We start from the raw sequence: 21,130 nt of genomic DNA on the forward strand, positions 1-21,130 counted from the left end.
GCTCAGCCAGCCTGCTGGGACTACTAGCAGAGCGGACACTGTTTAAATGGGAATGTTTGCCTTGCAGAGAGCCAGTTACCCATATGTGGTGTTGCAATATTGCTGTTGCCAAGCTAGATTTTGTATCCTTTGTGGTTAAATCCCACATATCTATGAGTCAAGACTTCAGACATATTCAGGTTGTGGACTGGCAGCCCAGAACTTTCTACTGGGCTGGTTGCTTATACTGCAGAAGGAAATAGATGAGTAGTTCACCTGTTTCTCTCGCCCACCTCAATATGCAGCTCAAATGATGTCCACCTTTTACTTCAAAACCTTAGTCCAAAGAGCACCTAACTTATTCCAAAATGTGTCAGTTTAAATCTCATTTCTTTTATAAACATAAGCATTGTATTAAATAGGACAGCTTGGAATTTGTGTTCTTCACTTCTTCTCCCACTTTTTGGTCACACTGAATTGACTACTTGCTGTTTCCCATAGCATATTAGTATTAGAAACATGGCAGACACGATGAGCAGACTTGTACCCAAAATCATTCTGATGGAGTTAAAGCAAGTTGACCACAATTAAGCTGAGATGACTACAGGAAGAAAGTAATTCAGTCAAGATAAATAATGCAGTTTATTGTGAAATACTATCTGCTCTTCACATGCAAATTGTCCAAACTGACTAGATTCAATGTGCATGCAGAGTGGTATCTTGTAATGGTATGTGTCTGCATCAGACTGGAAAACTTTTTCTAGGCTGAAAAGTACGTTTCATGAGGTTTGACTCTGAAGGTTCACATTCCACACCTCCTTTAACTGCACCATGCAGGCCTCCTCTCTTGAGAGTGAAACTAGAAGAGAAGCAAAGGCATATTAACCCTTAGTCAATTCACCTTATTTACCTGAAGATTTGTACTCCAGTCTAAAACAAAAAGTCTAAGAAGCTTTCTTTTCAGCAGTGTTTTCTATACTATTTTGTCATAGAAGTTTTAAGGCAGATCTTCATCTTCTGATGCTCTGACTAGGTAAAAGGCTGTTTCTTAATGCAGCCTGAATAGCCCTTTAACCTCTGTGTGGTTACAAAAGTCTCTACTTTTACAGTATGGTTATCCACTGGCTGTCTTAGGTAAAAATGGGATCTCTAATGAGTGTTTTTATGACAACAAACAGTAGAACCATCATTTGCATACAGCCTTAAAAATTGTAGTAATGAGAAGCACAAAAGTGTGATGTATGCAGCCTCTACTTCACGTAGTTGTAACTAGATGCCTCAAAAAAGAATCCATTAAAAAAGTAAATGAGCAGGAAGCTGCCCATTTAAAGAAATTAGGGTACTATTACTCTTTGAGTCCTAGACGGAGGTGAGAACTTGGTTGTTCTAGTCAGATATTGGAATTTTTGGAAGTAAGATAATTCAGTCCATTTATTGAAAATGGAGCAATGTATATTGTAGAGATCATTTGCCTGCAAAGAACAGGCAGAAGAATAGACAGTTACGTAGTCATGATGTAGATAGGTGGCTACCTCCTACTTCAGTTTCGAAAGAGATCTTATGTGGAACCTGTGAAAGAGTGTGTCCATATCAGAGATAAGCTACACTGGACTGTGACTGTAAATGTCTCCCAAAATTTAAGGTTTAGAGTGTGGTTCAAGTGCACTGAACCTTATGGGAACAGAGTGCACTGGATTTAAAGCTGCATTTTTAAAGATTAAAATGGCAATTTTGTCCTCTTCATAAAAAGAAATGTAATAGATGCCTACCTTCTGGCACCAGCTGGAGGCTGGTGAGTTGGCCTTAGATCAAGTACTGCAAACTCAGTTAGAATCTTAGAATCCTATAATCATTGAATAGTTTGGGTCAGAAGAGACCTTTAAAGGTCATCTAGTCCAACACCCCTGCAAGGAGCAGGGACATCTTCAAACAGATCAGGCTGCTCAAAGCCTCATCCAACCTGGCCTTGAACGTTTCCAGGGATGGGGCCCCTACCACCTCTCTGGGCAACCTGTTCCACTGCTTCACCAATCTCATTGTGAAAATTGTTTTCCTTACATCCAGTCTAAATCTGCTTCCTTCTACTTTAACACCATTGCCCCTCATCCTATCACAACAGGCCTTGCTGAAGAGTTTCTTCCCATCTTTCTTATAAGCCCCCTTTAGGTACTGGAAGGCCACTAAAAGGTCTCCCTGGAGCCTTCTCTTGTCCAGGCTGAACAGCCCCAACTCTCTCAGCCTGTCCTCATAGGAGAGGTGCTCCAGCCCCCTCATCGTCTTCGTGGCCCTTCTCTGGACTCACTCCAACAGATCTGTGTCCTACTTATGTTGGGGTCTCCAGATCATACTTAAAGATTGACAACAGATTTATCCTCCTCATTCTTCCACAGTTAATTGCCAACAAATCTCTCTGATGAATAGTGGAAAAGAACTATTTAACTTTTTCGGGCCTGCAATATTGCAGAACTCAGATCAAAACTGGAATGAAGTCGTGCTGTGTACAGTTGCTATTTTTCTTTGCCTTAGGAAGAATGGAATGACAGCAAATAGTTGCAGATTTTGGTCAACGCGAAAGCATCTCTTAATTATACCTTCACCGTGGTGCACATGGCTCAATTTCTGGTAGCTTCTTACATCCATGGGACATTAAAGTTTTTTGCTATCCCATGCTGTTTTAACATCCTCAAGCTGTCAGAACTAAATGTTTGTTTCAAGTTTTAAGCGAGCTGTAAATCTTCACAAACCATTTTCAGAAGCTTTGAGAGCAGGTTGAGCTGTCTATGAGAACATAATCTTTGTTTTCCTCCTTAATTGCTGTTTTTTGTCACTAAGGTCTGAAGAATATTCAGTGCTTGCAGTAACTTCATTGTGTTTCCTGTAGCAAGCATTGATTACTTCTGTATTAATTGACGCTGTGACACCTTCTGCAGATGTTGGTGGGGCTTTTTCTGTTTGTTTTTCTCCCTAGTTCAGCTCCTTTGCAGTTTAGGTCATTCTGCATTTTCATGGTAAAAATGTAGTCTGCAGTGTGTGACTGTAAAACTCTTACTAGCATGTTTGAGTTTAGAAACAAAAGACTTCAGATGGAGTTCATGGAATCATAGAATCCTAGAGTGGTTAGTGTTGGAAGGGACCTTCAAAGGTCATCTAGTCCAACCCCCCTGCAAGGAGCAGGGACATCCCCGACTAAATCAGGTTGCTCAGAGCCTCATCCAACCTGGCCTTGAACGTTTCCAGGGATGGGGCATCCACCACCTCTCTGGGCAACCTCTTCCAGTGTTCTACCAGCCTCAGTGTAAAAATTTTTTTCCTAATTTCTAATCTAAATCTACCTCCCTCTATTTTAAAACCATTACCCCTCGTCCTATCACAACAGGCCCTACTGAACAGCCTCTCCCCATCTTTCTTGTAGGCCTCCTTGAGGTACTGGAAGACTGCTATAAGGTCTCCCCGGAGCCTCCTCTTGTCCAGGCTGAACAGCCCCAACTCTCTCAGACTGTCCTCATAGGAAAGGTGCTCCAGCCCTCTTATCATCTTCATGGCCCTCCTCTGGACCCTCTCCACCTGGTCCATGTCCCTCCTGTGTTGGGGGCTCCAGAACTGGACACAGTACTCCAGGTGGAGTCTCACCAGGGCAGAGTAGAGGGGCAGAATCACCTCCCTCAACCTGGTGGCCACGCTTCTCTTGATGCAGCCCAGGATGCGGTTGGCCTTCTGGGCCGCAAGGGCGCACTGCCAGCTTGTGTTGAGCTTCTCGTCCACCATCACTCCCAAGTGCCTCTCCTCAGGGCTGGTCTCCATCCATTCTCCATCCAGCCTGTATTTGTGCCTGGGATTGCCACGACTCACGTGCAGGACCTTGCACTTGGACTGGTTGAACTTCATGAGTTTCTCACAGGCCCACCTCTCCAGCCTGTCAAGGTCCCTCTGGATGGCATCCCTCCCTTCCAGCTTGTCAAGGGCACCACACAGCTTGGTGTTGTCGGTGAACTTGCTGAGGGTGCACTCTATCCCACTGTCCATGTTGCTGACAAAGATGTTGAACAGGGCTGGGCCCAACACGGACCCCTGAGGGACGCCACTTGTGACCACTTGGACATCGAGCCATTGACCACCGCTCTCTGAATGCAGCCATCCAGCCAACTCCTTATCCACCGAGTGGTCCGTCCATCAAACCCATGTCTCTCTAGTTTAGAGAGAAGGATGTCGTGTGGGACAGTGTCAAATGTCTTGCACAAGTCCAGATATATGATATCCGTTGCTCGTTCCTTGTCCACCGACGCTGTCACCCCGTCATAGAAGGCCACCAAATTGGTCAGGCACGATCTGCCCTTGGTGAAGCCATGTTGGCTGTAACCAACCACCCCCTTGCTCTCCTTGTGCCTTAGCATGGTTTCCAGGAGAATCTGCTCCATGACCTTGCCAGGCACAAAGGTGAGGCTGACTGGCCTGTACTTGCCCAGGTCCTCCTTCTTACCCTTTTTAAAAACGGGGGTTATGTTCACTCTCTTCCAGTCATCGGGGACCTCACCAGACCGCCATGACTTCTCAAATACGATGGCCAGTGGCTTGGCAACTTCATCCGCCAGTTCCCTCAGGACCCGCGGATGTACTTCATCAGGTCCCATGGACTTGTGCTCCTTCAAGTTCCTCAGATGTTCCCAAACCTGCTCTTCCAGTACAGTGGGCAGTTCTTCATCCTCGCAGTCCCTGCTTGTGCCTTCCACAGCTTGGGAGGCAAGACAGGAGCCTTTATCAGTGAAGACTGAGGCAAAAAAAGTCATTGAGCACCTCAGCCTTCTCCATGTCTCGGGTAACCAGGACACCGGTTTCCTTCCGGAGGGGGCCTACATTCTCCTTGGACTTTCTTTTGTCCCCTACATACCTATAGAAGCCCTTCTTGTTGTTTTTGACATCCCTGGCCAGATTCAATTCTGTCAGGGCTTAGGCTTCCTCGCCTGATCCCTGGCCACTCGCACAGCCTCTTTGTAGTCCTCCCAGGCTACCTGTCTCCTCTTCCACCCTCTATAGGCTTTCTTCTTCACTTTCAGTTGGTCCAGGAGCTCCTTGCTCATCCACGCAGGCCTCCTAGCCTTTTTGCCGGACTTGTTCTTCATTGGGATGCACCTCTGCTGAGATTGGAGGAGGTGCTCCTTGATTATGGACCAACTTTCCTGGGCCATTCTTCCCTCCAGGGCCACCTCCCATGGCACTTTGCCCATCAGGTCCCTGAAGAGGCCGAAGTCCGCCTTCTTGAAATCCAGGGCAGGAGAGCTTGCTGTGTAGTTTCCTTGCTGCCCCGTGGATCTTGAACTCCACCATGTCATGGTCGCTGCAGCCAAGGCTGTCCTTCAGTTTCACATCCCCCACCAGTCCCTCCCTGTTGGTGAGCACAAGGTCGAGCACGGCACCCCTCCTTGTCGGCTCCTCTGTCGCCTGCAGGAGGAAGTTATTGTCCACGCATTCCAGGAACCTCCTGGACTACCTGTGCCCTGCCGTGTTGTCTCTCCAACAGATGTCAGGGTGGTTGAAGTTCCCCATGAGGACCAGGGCTTGTGACCGTGAGGCTGCTCCTGTCTGGCTATAGAGCACCTCATCTGCTTTGTCCTCCTGGCCAGGCGGCCTGTAACAGACCCCCACCATAATGTCCCCTGTCCGTCCCTGTCCTCTAATCCTGACCCATAAGCTCTCTGTCAGCTCCTCCTCCATCCCCAGGCGGAGCTCCACGCACTCCAGCTGGTTGCTGATGTAGAGAGCAACACCCCCTCCTCATCTCCCCTTCCTGTCCTTTCTAAAAAGCCTATACCTCTCCATGTTGATGCTCCAGTCGTACGAGTCATCCCACAACGTCTCTGTGATGCCAACAAGGTCATAGCCCTGCTCGCGTGCACGCATCTCCAGCTCTTCCTGTTTATTCCCCATGCTGTGTGCATTGGTATAGAGACACTTCAGCTGGGCCCCCAACAAAGCCGACTTGCTGGCTGGAGTGACAGGAGTTCTTTTGGACTGCAGTTTAAGTTCATTTGCACTTACCTGCGATCCTTCCTCAGCTTCTGGACCCTCAGTGCTGGCACTGGCGCCATGCTGACAGCAGTGGGCTGAACTGTGCTCCCCCTCCCCCAGCAACACTAGTTTAAAGCCCTCCAGATGAGTCTGGCAAGCCTTTGTCCAAGCACCTTCTCGGTTAGGTGCATGCCATCTGCCCCTCAAAGGACGCCCCATGGTCTAGGTACCCAAAGGCCTGGCTGCAGCACCACCCCTTGAGCCACGGGTTAACCTGCCAGATACGTCTGGCCCTTTCAGGTCCCAGCCCATCGACCGGGAGGATTGACAAGAATACCACCTGCGCCCCAGAGTCTTTGACTGTTGTAGCCAGGGCCCCAAAATCCCTGTTGATGTTTCTCAGGCTGCTGCCGGCTGTGTCACCAGTAGTGGATAATAGTCTGTGGGCCGTATGAGGCTTGGTATTCTCTCATAACATCCCTGATACAAGCCCCTGGGAGACAGCACACCTCCCGAGAGAGCAGATTGGGTCTGCAGATGGGTGCCTCCATACCTCTCAGGAGGGAGTCACCCACTACTACCACTCGTCTCTTTTTCTTGGTAGCGCTAGTTATTACGCGAGCCGGTCAGGCTACCTTGCACGGCTCCCGTGCCTCCCCCGAGGTGCTGGGTCTCACTTCTTCAGTCTGCAGAGCAGCAAAGTGGTTCTGCAGGGGCACCTCGGGGTTCAAGGGAAGCTGCTTCTTCCTCCTGCTGCACCTTGCCCTTGCAACTTTCCATTCATTGGGATCTTCTGTCTGCTTGCTTACCTTGTGTGTCAGCTGGGGGGGTTTTGGTTGGTTGACTGGGTGCTGTGGTTCTGGTGCAGACTGTACCTGAAACCAAGCATCCAGCTCCCTCTCTGCCTCCCTGATGTCCCGCAGCCTCCTGACCATGTCCTGCAGCTCAGGCACTGCCGCAGGAGCTGCTCCACCCGGGCACACCTTCTGCAGTCAGGGCTGCCGCCTGCCCCTGCCCCGGGAGTAGGGTCCAGGCACTGCCTGCAGCCTGAGGTCTGCACAGCAGCCTCTCCCTTGGGCTGCTCCGTCTGCATGGAGTTATCAGAGTAGAGAGAAGTTTGAAAAGTTACGGTAACTTCAGCATTTTAATGCATGGTTTTCACCATGGAGTTTGCTCCCTTGAAGGCATACTTGTAAAATTGCATGTAAAAGAAGCAACTAAATTTCAGCCAGAAAAATACAGAGTAGTCCTTTGCCAACTCATCGTTCTTGCCGATCTGCTGAAGCACAGAAAGGAACTGTGTCTACAGATCCACGTCATGCATACCAATTTCACAAGCTGAAATTCTGTGTAGTTCTAGGTAAAATGTGTGAGGATGCGTTGGCAGAGCTAGTAAAGTTGGACAAACAACACCTTGCATATGTTTCCTACCCAGAGGGTTGCAATATGACTGTTACAAATTCAGAGCAGATGTGGCTGAAACCGTTTTTTAATTGATAGAACAATGCTCTTTCAAGCTCTGCAAATCTTACCTGGCTTTTAAACTGTATGATTTTACCAGAGTTTTACGACTTGAGTAAAAACATAGTGCCCTATTCAACTGCTGTTTCATAGCCAATTAATGGAATACAAAATATGCTCTCCATTATTAATCATCCATAATCACCCTAGATGTTTCACAAAACTAAGTAAATGTAAGCAATTGACATCTAAAAAATAAAATAAACTGAATAAAATCATAATGGCAGGAAACAAAATGTCTGAGAACCCCTCCACGCATCTTTCCTCCAGAAAGTAATTGTTGAAGTGTTATTTTTCAGAGGGACCTGAGCAGTAGGGTTGAACAGGGAACTGAGACAACAACACAGTCCTTTTTAATAGGTGAATGTTTGTGACTTTATAAGACAGATTCTCATCCTTCTGACCCTCTGAAAATCTCAGTGAATGTCTGCTGGAATCAAAAGAAAAGAGTAACTTGTTTTTTGAAGCTTTTCAGAATTCTCTAGTGCACTCTTCAGCACCGCAAAACACTGTTTTTGCAGCTTCACTCTGTAAGATGTTTGGACTGGAAGAAAAGTCTGCTGCATGCTATTGTTTACGTCATCTGCTAAAGCTAGTGCGCCATTTCAAGTGAAAAAGTTGGGACAACTTAGCTTGTGCTCAATTGAATATTCTCCAAATTATTCCTGATTATCCTAATAGTGTTTTCCCTTCTCTTGAAGGAAATGGCTGCAATTTTTCAGTTATAATGGTACAACGTTTAGATATAAATTACCATTTAGACCGTTGTTTCTTTAAATGCATATGAAAAATAGGATGGCCAATGTCTCAGAACCAGTCTTCTGAGAAATGCAGTGGACTGGAGCTTCCCTAGCTTGTGCCTTTTTCAGTGGGAAAACAAGCAAGCCAGTTTTCGTCTGCTGTTTCTTCATGTCTTTTATTTCTGTACTCCTGGATTATATTATGTCTGATTACTTTAAAAGATTACACTAGTCTTACTTAATGTGTAAAATGATAAGGTATTTAAAATCAGCTGGTCTTTGCTTAAATGTAGTAACAGAATGGAACAACTCTCCAAAGATTCTCCTTTGTTTTTCCAGGAGATAGGAAGGGACAAACGTGCTCACCATCTAGGCAGATATCAAATAGAGAAGAATGTGAGATGAGAGCTCTCTTTCTCCAGTTAGTATCAATAAGGGAGACCACTGATTAATGCAAATGCAAGAGCTTGATTCTTTGGGGGAGAGGAGAAAATATAGAGAAAAGTGTGAAAAATGCTTCGTTCTTGAAAAAAACGTACTTTTTGCTAAATCTCTGTGCAGAGAAGCTAATCGATTTTATCAGCTCTGATGGTTGCTATCAAAACCAGGAAGTAAAGTAATCTGGTCACTTTCTATCCTGGTACGTTTGCTGTGTTTTTCAATTATAACACATTTGCATTGTGTCAAAAAGAGAAAACCATTGACAACATTTAGAGGTACCTCTGGGCAAATCTTAGTTCCTTCTGTGCCTGGGAGGTAAAAAGTGTTGTTCTGATTCTTTGGATTGTGTGTATATTTATGTAGAAAGAAAAGAAAACCATTAGGTAGATTCTGTGTCATTTTTCCTTCAGTAGTTCTTTGGATTTCCATGTTCAGTTTTGTGATGCTGTAACACTACCTGTGTTTTCTTCTGCTCCAAGCGTAGCTGGTAAATGAGAATTATACATTGTTAAATTGCCCAACAGTCTTATTGTGAAATGAGTGGCTTGTGCAACAGGGGTTTTTGCAATCAATTAATATTTCAAGGGGTATTTTTTTGTTTATGGATCTCATCAGGAAGTGAGTGAGACAATAAGAACTTGGAGTTGTGGTACCAGCATCCGCAGACACATTTCTTTGTTCCATATGGAGAAACAAGTGTGTAAAAACCATTCACAAAATTCCAATAGATTTTCCGAGTGATTTTTCTGTTAAATATTTTAACCAAAATTGGACATGTGTGGCTAGCTACAGAAACAAGGCCTTTCTTCCCTCCTTAACAGCACTTGTATTTCCTCATACAGAAACTTGTGCAAAACTTCTATACCAGATCATTATCCGTAAGACTGCGAAAGTACATTACAGGGTTTGAAAGAATGACATTATTGGCTAGATCCACTACCAAAGCAATTCTTGGTGAGTGGTGTAAATTTCTGTAACTCCACTGAAGTAGCTCTGACAGCTAACAGTGGCTGGCTGCTGTAACTGACTCAAGAGGACTACTCCTGCTTCCACTAACGTAGAAGGGCTGTAGTGTTCTAGTATCCAAAGCTGTGAATTTAGGCTTACTTAAAGTAGTGCACACTCAGAAATGAATTCTGCTACCCTCAGAAATGCAGAGTCAAGTACAAGATGTCAAATAAAAAAATTTCCAAGTGTTTTAGTTGCTTTCTGATTTAGATCTTTAGCCTGCCAAAACTGGAATCTCAGGACAGGTACTCAGGTGCCCAGTTACGAAAAACTGTGTTAGAGAGGAAATGCATTTAAATCCCAGCCAAGAAATCCCAGTGGAGTGTCTTTTATGGATTGGCTTATTATTTTTGTGGTAAATTGGCAAGGTTAACTAAGAGTAATCATCCTAATTTTCTTTGTTTGAAGGCATAAAGTAAAAACTGAATTGAGATTCACTCAATCTCTTGATCCTTCAGTCTTGCATTTATGAAAACAGAAGCAACGTGGATTGCATGTTCCCAGACCTTTGTGGAAGTAAGTGAAACTTGAAAATTATGCTATTCAGCAGATAAAAACTATTCATGTGATTTTGCAACTCCTGGCCTTTTTTACAAATGCAACGTGATGGGCACAAGGGGACATCTGCTGGCGGCGAGAGGCAATGCACTGAAGCCACATGATGCTAAAGTTCATGCAATACTGTTGCACCAAAGTTAAAATAACACGAGGTCATTATGCTTACCTTACATATTTATGCTAGTCTCCAGGAAAGATCTGAGGATCTGTATGCGTGCTTGTTTTTGTGTGTATTGGGAAAAGGCAGCAAGAAGGCACGGTGGGGTAGCTGGAAAACCAGATCTTATTTCTTGATTCGTTCACCTCAGAGCTGTAACAAGGGATTGCTCACCCAAATGCTTCAGCAACTGTTTAAAATGATAGTTATGTTCTTTGATATAGCTGTTTCAGTCGCTAAAAATCCTGAAAACCCTTTCATTCAGCCAAGAAAGGTGCTAACTTGACCCTAGAAGGCTTCTAAACGGAACAGTTGTGTGCTGTGGGTGAACGGTAGGACCAGAAAGTTATCCGTCTGAGTCTGACTTGGTGGTGGTCTCATTGCAACTGAACTATTTTTCAAGTATATGCGACTCACATGGGATTAGTTAGCAGTCTTGACCCAGTCCCTAGCAAATATATCAATGAGTAAAAGGGAACAGTAATACTGACAGACTTTACTGTCAGACTCTTAAATCTATTCCATATGGAAAGGGTGTTGTCAGAGTGATTGTAAAAGGAATTTTAGATTGGGGCACCCTGATATTTCACTGGAAAAACAATGTAATATTTATTCCTGGCACCTCATCTATTTTTAGTTATATAACTTTCAGATGACACAGTTACATTTTTCCATTTGGAAAACACAATGTTCCACAACATCTGTCATTAGACAGCTGCTGAAACTTTTTTCAGGCATACATTTATCTTTTTTTTTTCATGGTGTTTACTCTTTGAGGCGGCTAAGAAAGTGCATTTCCTATCAGTAAGAGTATTCCTATTAATAAGGGCTTTTAACCTAAAAGTCAAGAGAAAAACAAGTTACTGTAAAGACAAAACTAAGACTATAAAAATTATTGCTCATGTCTGCCACAGGGATTCTTCAAATATATTTTGACTTGCCACTGAAAGACATGTCAGTGTATTCACTGTCACAATTGTAACAGCATTTCATGTGCTTTACCAATGAAAATATCATGACAGTCCGGAACTGTTTAAGCTTAGCTAGCTAAAGCAATTTCAGAGAAGGCGAAACAAAATAAGCGCAAGGGTTAGAAAAAAAGTGACAATAATACCAGTGCTCTGAACTATATAAGGTTGACTTTTTAAAAAAAAAAAAAAAAACAAAAAACAAAAACCAAACAAAAACCAACCAAAAAAACCTCCATAAAACACTAAACAATGTAGGAGAAGGTTCAGGACACCACACACCCCGCCTTTGCCAGATGTTCATTTTGTTAGACGGCAGCTGTGATTAAGTGTGTTTCCTGTGTAAGTAAGATGAGTCATTAATGACAGAAAGAAGTTGCACACACCACAGAATTAGGCTACTATAAACACTATACAGAGATCTTAATATGGCTCAGAAATTGAATGTGTCACTGCTTGGTGCCTTTCGCCAAGTACCTATAATACTGAGGTAATTGTTTGTCTCTAGATTTCCACCTGAAACTCAGGGTATTGTGCTTTGATCTCTGACACTCCTATGAGTGGGGATAAGACCATCTCCCACCCACAAGGTAATGCTGCAGTTGTGCTCAGGAGACTGTTGAGGTGTGTTCTGCCACCCACAAAGGCAGCATTGCTGACTTGTCGGTGTTTGTCAGGCTAGGTTTACATGAATTTCCCTTTTTTGGGGCCAAAGCTCTGGTAAATTAATTTTCCACATGTGTTAAAAAAAAAAAAAAACACAAACAACAAACAACAAAAGTAGCTCCCCTTGAAAACACAACTCTTTGTGGCACATTTCCTTCCTGGGGGAAAGACGAGAGTACAAACATATGGCAGATGTTAGCCACACTATTTTAAGAAAGCTTTTGTACTGAGGTTGTAGGGAAACAGACTGTTGAAGTGGGAGCTTAACATCTGAAGAATAATTCATTCATTACTTGTGTTTTGTTAAAGTCATACCACTTGGCCTACAAACACTTATTGGCTATTTAATACATTTAAATTTAATATAAACTAAAGGTTTTTCTTTGTTTCCATTGCTGGTTTTTTTGGGAGATGGGGTTGGTTGGTTTGGGGAGGGGGGGTCAGGAGCAGAAAAGTTGGGATATTTTTCCTTTTAGCATTATTGATCCACATTTTAGTTAAGGAATTAGTAAAAACTTATTTAGGTGAGGAAAAGTGAGAGAAAAAAAAAACCACGCAGTTGCCAATTTTCAGTTTTGGTAATGAGTGAGGACCAGAATGAAAACCAAGCTGTTAGCTAATTCCAGGCCCATTTTTTGGAGTTAGACAGTCAAGACAGTTTCCAGTCTCATGAAACATGCTTTATATGTTCTTATAAGGCAGTAAACATAAATGTCCTAAAGCAATGAATGCCCCCAAACCATCGTCTTTTGTCCTTGATCAAACTGCCAAGTATATTATAGTGTCGAGAGCAATTTTTTCAATGATAATTTAAAAAGTTTTAAAAAACTAATTGAGGGAAGAAGATCAAGCCAGAAAGGATCAAATGCTGGCACCATTTCACTGGAAAAATATCATTCCTGTATCTGACATACTGCCCTACATTCTTCCTGGGACTAGTAGTTCATTGCTGACTGTCCTGCTGTGGGACATGTTATCTTAACCACAAGGCATTCCCCTTTCTCCAGTATTCAGTGTTTCTGCTTTTTGAGGATCACCCCTCACACTCCCAGGTTTAATACAAATGTCTTGTGACAGCTTGCTCCCCAGATAAAAGCTTAGTTTGCATGTATGTCTTCCAGCACACTAATGACTTTTCTCTTTGACCTCCTAGAAAAACTAGCCAAGAATGTTTTGAGCAATTTCTGCAGTTAGTCATGCTGTGAGCAACGGTGCTTTGCCTCTGTTTTGTCAAGTCTTTTAGAAGTCGTGCAGGTATGTATGACCCAGTGCTTCCTAAAAGCATCAGGTTATGTCAGTGCTAATCTCATAATTATTGGAAACTACACTTGTGACTTGAAAATGTGTTAACTTTGGACTAATTTAGCTGGACACAGTCTTTTATGGTTATACAAATAATTTCTGTTTATGCAAGTGCTTTTAAACAACATTGTGCAAAAAGAATAATGTAAAGTAGTAATATTCCATTATCAGAGGCTGTGAGTAGAAGTGGCACTCCTTGCTTAAAAGCAAAGCGATACTCTGTAATTTGGAACTGAGCTAGATCCTTACCTTATGAGGGCAGAGTATGAGATTTCCTTGTACACTTACCATGTGTATGTACACAGATCAGCCAGTGAACAGCAGGTGCATCTGTTTCTTTACCACCTTACCTCTCCTGGGTAGTCCAATTGGAAAATTCAGGTAAGTTACCTGAACTCTTTGTTTGTAGTACTGATTTCATAGGAATCCATCTCCAGTATTTCTTAAAAACTTCTGTCACAAATTTTCTTAAAAACTTATGTCTTTGAATTCAACATCAGTGCTAATGTCAGTATTTCTGGATTTAAGTTGAATTAAGTTGAATTGATATCCCTTGACATTGTAGCATAATCTTGAGCCAAGCTAGGTTTGAATTTAGTACTGCAGATATTTTTTTTTCATGCTGTGGAACAATACTGTGGGTAGAAATGTGAACAGAAGCTTATACGGTGCCCATCTAAGGTATGTCTGGGACAGAACAACCAGGTGTCTTGTTCTTACAGAATTGGACAGCTTGCTTCCTGAGGCACTAGTTTCCCATACTGTACACGCAACAAAATACCTGTGTCTACTTCACACATAACTTTGACTTTGTACAGCAACCTGGTCGTAACAGGAATCTGCAATTACTGCAAAATGCAAAGAGGGAGGACCATCATACAAACATGGAATAACCTTTTTGCCCCCTCTAAATCCCCCAGCAGATCATCCTCTGCACTATGCCAGCATGGAGCATTTTTGCAAGTTAGGCAGCTGCTGCATTGTGACGACTTCTGTTATGCAGACCAGTCTGTCTGTCTCTCCCACTCTGTTAATTATGTTCAGCTGTTGTCACATTGGTCCCTTAGATTGCTAGCTGTTTGGGGGAAGGATCAGTTGGTTTTTAAATAGGGCTGTTGCCTAGTTACAGTATAAGAAGAGCCAATGCACAATGAGGAACTATTTTGCACGACTGCAGTGCAAAAACATAGCAGAGGAAAGTGCTAAAGGATTAGCTATTCATAGGTATTCTTGACTGGCAGGTGCACTGGTTATGCGGTTGTGTGCATTTGAATGAGTTTCTGTCTTGCAAAACCAGAGTTGGGACTTCAGCTGATATAAACCTTTCTCTGCAGTGCCTAAAAAGAGAGTTTCCGAAAGCTGTTGGTCTACCTTATCTTCCCATGTTTGAGGGCTGGCAATTAAGAAAGTCAGTGTACTCTTAAAAAGCTCTTTTTGTCATGAAGTGCAACCTCATTTTGTGTGTTAACCCACTGTTTTTCCACTCTTCTTAATCTTTCTTTTTCTGAACATCTGAGTACTCCACCAAATATCATACAAATACACTGGCATAAGGAGAACTCTGAATATTTCTTAAGTCTCTGAAATCCTCTTAAGGCCTCATAAAACTAAATTTTAGCCTGCCAATATGCTCTCAACTATCAGGTGTGTTGCAGAACTGGTCATTGCCCTCTTCTCTGTGCCCTCAGTTGAAAATACACACCTAGCTGCTGCTGAACTTCTGCGTATTAAAATAGCCAGTTTTGGGTAGCCTTTACTTCCTGGAACGGAAACTAGCATGTCATTCCTCAACTGATATATGTATTTCAGCCAAGTACTGACATGTGGGAGTCATCACCAATTCTGCGGTAGTTTAATCTACCAGTGTTCATAAGGGAACACTCTATTATGTATGAATTACTAACATGAAGAATGGTGGCTGAAAAGATAGAAAGGGTTGTGCTAGTCAGCCTAATCTAAACACAATAGTGATTTCAAGAGCTAATAATAAGGTTTACAAGTCCTCAAAGTGAAATGATTAGACTCTGTATCAGTGTGCACTTTTTCTGCCCGGTCTTTCATGAAGTAACTCTTGACAACTTAGGCAAGGAAGGATGCACCTAGGAAATTATTAAAATGATTTAATAAGATTGCTATCTCCTATTTCTATGGTTACTTCCTAGCTTAAAGGGAAAGAAATTTTGCTGACAAGTAATAGCATGCATGTGCATTGAGAATTGACATTCCAGTCATACAAGCTTTCAAGCTTGCTGATTCAAACCTGATAAAACCCTGCACAGTTCACACTAGCAGTAGATTAGCTCTTTTTTGTTTAATTTCTTCTTATGATTACCCAGCCTACCTCAAATATATTTTAAGTCTGTATTACAAAAGATTGACCTGGTACTGAAAAAAAAAAAAAAAACACCATACAATTATCAGATCTAAACAGTTACATACTCTTACTTTCAGTTACTCAAATTTTTATTTCATTTTTTTTTCTTGTTACCCACTCTTGCAAAACAACAACAGATTGACTTAATTACATCAGGATTAACTTCAGATTTTTCTGTAAAATTAGTGTAGTAATTGTTTTTGCCACTAGAGAGCAGATTTGCACTATAAAATGTAGTATAGCCTCACCAGAGATGTCAAAGGGCTGGGAACAGCATCCTGTAAATAAAACATTCAAATACAATGACCTGGTAAGATGCATGTATGAATGTCTTCTCAAATGGATGTAGGCTATTCCCTGATTATTATATATTTCTTCTTTCAGAAACTGTAATGGTTAAAAATTATGTGTGTTTGAGGACTTCAGTGGAACTCTACAATTCTCTGCATGTTAACCTGAAATTCAGGAAAGAACAGAACATTCATTCACAGTGGTTTAAGTATACTACCCTGGTAAGTGTTGTATGAACTCATGGAAACTGATCAGCTCAAATTAGTTTATGTCTAATTCTTAAATGTTTCACTCCCTTAAGTCAACCTTCCTTTACTTGGACATTCCATTAGCCCAGATTTAGAAGCAGCCTGGAAACACCTCCTGGCTATTGAGGTATTGCAAAGATGGCGGGGGGGCGGGGAGGGGAGGCTTTCATTGTATATTTTCAAGCTTTCTGAGTATCTAAAGACAACAAAGACTTTGCAAAGCCAGAAAAGAGAAGGTCAAAAATGCTATTTGTTGTCCAAATACACCACAAAACTGTGATATTTGAGGTATACTCCTGAGTGTGTTAAAATCAGTAGCTATGCTAATTCTTTGATAAAATAGGTGTAAGGCCAGATTTTACTGTGAGGCAAATATCCTTACACCCATTGCATCCCTTAACTGAGGAGAATTAAGAGATAACAAAAGTGGCATTAGAAGCTTTAAGGTATTTTTCTTGCTTCACTAGCACAGCATGGGGAAAAAAAGTGCTGCTGAACAAGGTCACAAACTAACACGGTCAGTGTAACAACCAATTTTCATGGGCCAACAGTGATGTATCCCGGTCATTATTCTGTACATGTATTACATATTCTTCACATGCAGTTTGTTAACAGAGTTAGGAACACAACTTGTAATATCCTGTGATCGCACACTGCAAGATGCTTGAAGAACTTAATCAGTGAAGTTTTATAGAATCATAGAATAGTTTGAGTTGGAAGGGACCTTTAAGGGTCACCTAGTCCAACCCCCCTGCAAGGAGCAGGGACATCTTAAACTACATAGGGTTGCTCAGAGCCTCATCCAATCTGCCCTTGTTTCTGGGGATGGGGCATGTACCACCTCTCTGGGCAACCTCTGCCAGTGTTTCACCACCTTTGTTGTAAAAAAAATTATTTGTTATATCCAGTCTGAATCTACCTCCCTCTATTTTAAAATGATTATGCCTTATCCTATCACAACAGGCCCTGCTAAAGAGTTTCTTCCTGTCTTTTTTATAAGACCCCTTTATATTGGAAGGCCGCGATAAGGTCTCCCTAGAGCCTTCTCTTCTGCAGGTGGAACAACCCCAACTCTCTCAGCCTGTCCTCACAGGAGAGGTGCTCCAGCCCCTTGATCAACTTCCTGGCACTCCTCTGGACTTGCTCCAGCGATTCTATGTCCCTCTAATCTTGGGGGCTCCAGAACTGGACGCAGGACTCTAGGTGAGATCTCACAAGAGCAGAGTAGAGGGGCAGAATCACCTCTCTCGACCTGCTGGCCACACTTCTTTTGATGCAGCCCAGAATGAGGTGGTTTTTTTCCTTCTATTCAAGTTCATTGGGTTCTGTCAACACAAACACATATACTTCTGATAAAAGGCGGTATTATAGCTCTGAAGGTTTGAAAAAAAGATCTGTGTCACAGGCAGAAAATGGTTTTTAAGTCTTCAGTTATGTCAGTTAGCATTACCTTATAGAGTCTAAGAAGTACACAGAGGGTCTAGCCCATATTTCAGTTCTGTAGCTGTTTGTAGGGTATAGCTTGTATAGTAAGACATCAAAAAAAATAATGTTAAATTTTAGTCATCTGTGAGTTATGTGACAGATCCCCTCTGTGAAGGGATTGAGAGAAACATTCATTTCATTTGAACTCAAAAAATGAGTTAACATCCTCTTGTGCATTCTTACATGTATGCTCGTTCTGTGTTTTGGCTGAAGCTACCATGGGAAACCAAATTAAATTGAGATGTGTAAAACATGACTAGGAAAAAGAATTCAAATGTATGTCCTCAGAAAACTTCAACCATAAAAGCTTATGTAACTCAGATTTCCTAATATGCTGCTGCACTGCATCCATATTCTCAATCATACTCTCACTACTCTTGCCTTTGGGATATCCACTTGCTACTGGAGAACAAGATGAATGACAACAGAAGGCATATCCCTCTACTGCCAAGGAAGGTACAGCTTGTTTGCTGCTGTACCATAAATAGCAGTTATATCAACACTGTTTAAATATAACAGTTTACATGACATCCTAAGAGCATTTTAAGTGGAGCTGAAGGTTACCATGAGTAATAGAGCAGACTGGTGAAATCCAGTTCTCTTTAGCAGTTCAGAAAGGAAGCAAGAAAGAATCATCAGATGTGGCTCAGTGTTGTCATATGAGGTGCAATGAAATGATGTCTCATTTGCTTTCTTCCTAAACCATCAAAGAGTATGTCCACTTTGTCATTCCATTTGTTTCCCTAGCTGTCCTTCGTAAAACCCCTCAGAGGTTTAAGTAGTCTAGCTAAAGTCCTGTCAGTATCTAGCAGTTTCTCCACTTGTGAATGGGATCTGATTATTCTATAACCAGCATTGGCCTCTCACAGCAGTAACCCTTGCTGATGTCAAGTAGGGTTCAATGAGGAAAGAACTGGCCTCCTCAGCAGCTGCTGGCAGAATTCGTGGAACAGCTCAAGTGGTCACTGGTCTTATTCCTATAAGGCAACTGTAGCATTATGAACTTTAAAAGGAGGGAGACAAGCTTCAGCAAAATCTATGCCCATTATGTCTAACTTAACCATATTAAGACTCTTAACTGGAAGGAGATTGGAAGGAGTGTGGTTTAAGTATCATCACTTTGGTTACTTGCCATGCATACAGCCCTTACTACAAGGATGGCAGAAGGGACTGGTAGTTTGCACTAATCTTTTGCCAAAGCTGATCAGGCTGGTCCCAAGTGTGGCCATCTCATCAGAAACCAACTGTTGCCCTGAAATACTTATAATAGTAGAAAGTGTGTTTGGTGTCAGTAAAAATGGTTCTTTAACAAATTAACATTTGTTTGTGCACCAATAAAATCAGATCTATGGTGCTGAGTAGGCAGCATAATACTGGGCTCAGTTATAGTTACAGTATGTGCAATATCATTTCTTCCCCACTTTAACATTAATCACAAGAAAGTGGGACCAAGAGGGATAGTGTTCTCTAATTAGAGGCTTTATAATTGTAATTCTGTTTATGGCCATCAACACAGTGGGAAATTCTGATTTCTCATATTACAACAGAAAAAAAGGAAGCAATTCGCAACTTCCTCCTGTCTTACACTATCCGGCTGAGTTTTCCAGTGTTTGCTACTTTGCAAAAGCTAATATGCTAAGCCTTATGATTGACTTCTAGTGACATAATACAATAATTTTTTTTTAAGGCTGCTAGAAGTCAGAATACATCTTTTACCATTTGACAGAGCAATGTCAGCCTAGATTAATTGACTATTTAGATATTCACTTTTACAAGTTAGACAAAGGTAGATTGTTACACAGAGTGACGCTAAGTACTGAGATATAGTGGTTCATGTAAAGTGAACCAACATGTGCAATAAGTTTTGAAGCAAACTGGAGTTCTTGCTGCTCTTCCTTCTACTTCATTTGCCACTTCTGTCTGTTCTCCTTAGTGCAGTTTTCATCCTGAGATGAGCTTGGAATGGCAATACTGAGCTCAGACATCCACAGATTTTGGAAAAATAGATCTGTAACTAGTTAGAAGCTTCTGCTCATTGCAGGAAAGTGTGATTTCTTCCTGTAGTGTCAACTCCTGCTATTCCGGATTGATCTTTGAGATTCAGGGAAAAAATAGTCGGGGCTGTTTTAAACTTCTTAATGTTAATAAAGAGCTATCATCCAGGGACTTAGTTCCAGCTGACAACAGTCTTGAAGGATTTCTGATTCTTTCTAATATTGCTGCTGTTGCTATGTGCAATAGATTTCTAGGATTATGTCATAGCACTGACTTTCTGCTTCTGTCCTAGGATGTATAGTTACACAGTGTGAAACAGTATGTTATAAGCCTTCTGATAATAGCAATTAAAAATTATACTCTTTCTTCATTGAGTAGTGGTCTTCAAGAGTATCTTCAAACAGTAACTAATATTAAGATAATCGAACCAAGACATCTTGAGGTACTTTTACTGTTAAAATGCCAAACTGCAAAGATACGCTGGCAATGCAGTATATGAATGTATTGGAATATGTTAACTAGGGAAAATGTGTTGGAGATGTTAAAATGTAATTAGAATAGATAAGCTTTAGTTGATATGATTTATGCAGATTCTTTGGGTTGGTTGAAGGTTGTCATCTGTGTCTATTTCTTAAACCAAGGAGCACTCCAGCAGAAAACTTAAGTAAGGATACTAGACTTTTTTGCTGGCCCTCCTCTGAAGGCCTTCAGTCCTCAAGTATAGTGAATATTGGTATGCATAATGATATAATGCAATACTTTATGACAGTACTTATGGCTTTTTTTTTCAACCTTATATTGATGTTGTATAGAAGAAGGTCTGCCACGTGTGTGATACTGCTTTTAATTCCCGTGCAGCAATCAACATATTAGCCTGGAACTCAGGAGACTGAAGTTTGATTCTCAGCACAGCTGCATACTTGTAAGTGTCTCAGGCTCATTTCCCTCTCAGAGAAGTGTAGATAATTTTACTTCTCTGGGGAGATACATCATATGAATTTGAGGAACTCATGTACTAAAGAAGCAGCAAAGATATGTAACGTTGACTACATGTTTAAATATCTGCATGGAAGAGCTAGCAGAGGAAAGATCATTATTCTCTCTTTACCTCATAGATGTTTAAGTACATTGAAATAAGCCTCCTTATTTATTATTAAGTGTGAGAAGAAAAATCCCCACAGATTATATATTTTCTGCAAACTTTCTTAGTATTCATAGCATACAAAAAGAAAATTGTAATTTTGTTTATCTGACATATCAGTATATTTTTACAATGTTTTTTCAAAGATTAACAGCAGGCTTTCAAGACAATATTTCTAAAATATTTCCACCGCAGGACAATTTCAAATAAACTTAAATAAGTAGTGTTATCTGCCATTACCAGCAGTTGTATT

The sequence above is a fragment of the Chlamydotis macqueenii genome, chromosome Z (genome assembly GCF_036417535.1).
Source record: "Chlamydotis macqueenii isolate bChlMac1 chromosome Z, bChlMac1.mat, whole genome shotgun sequence".
NCBI classification, from domain to species: domain Eukaryota; kingdom Metazoa; phylum Chordata; class Aves; order Otidiformes; family Otididae; genus Chlamydotis; species Chlamydotis macqueenii.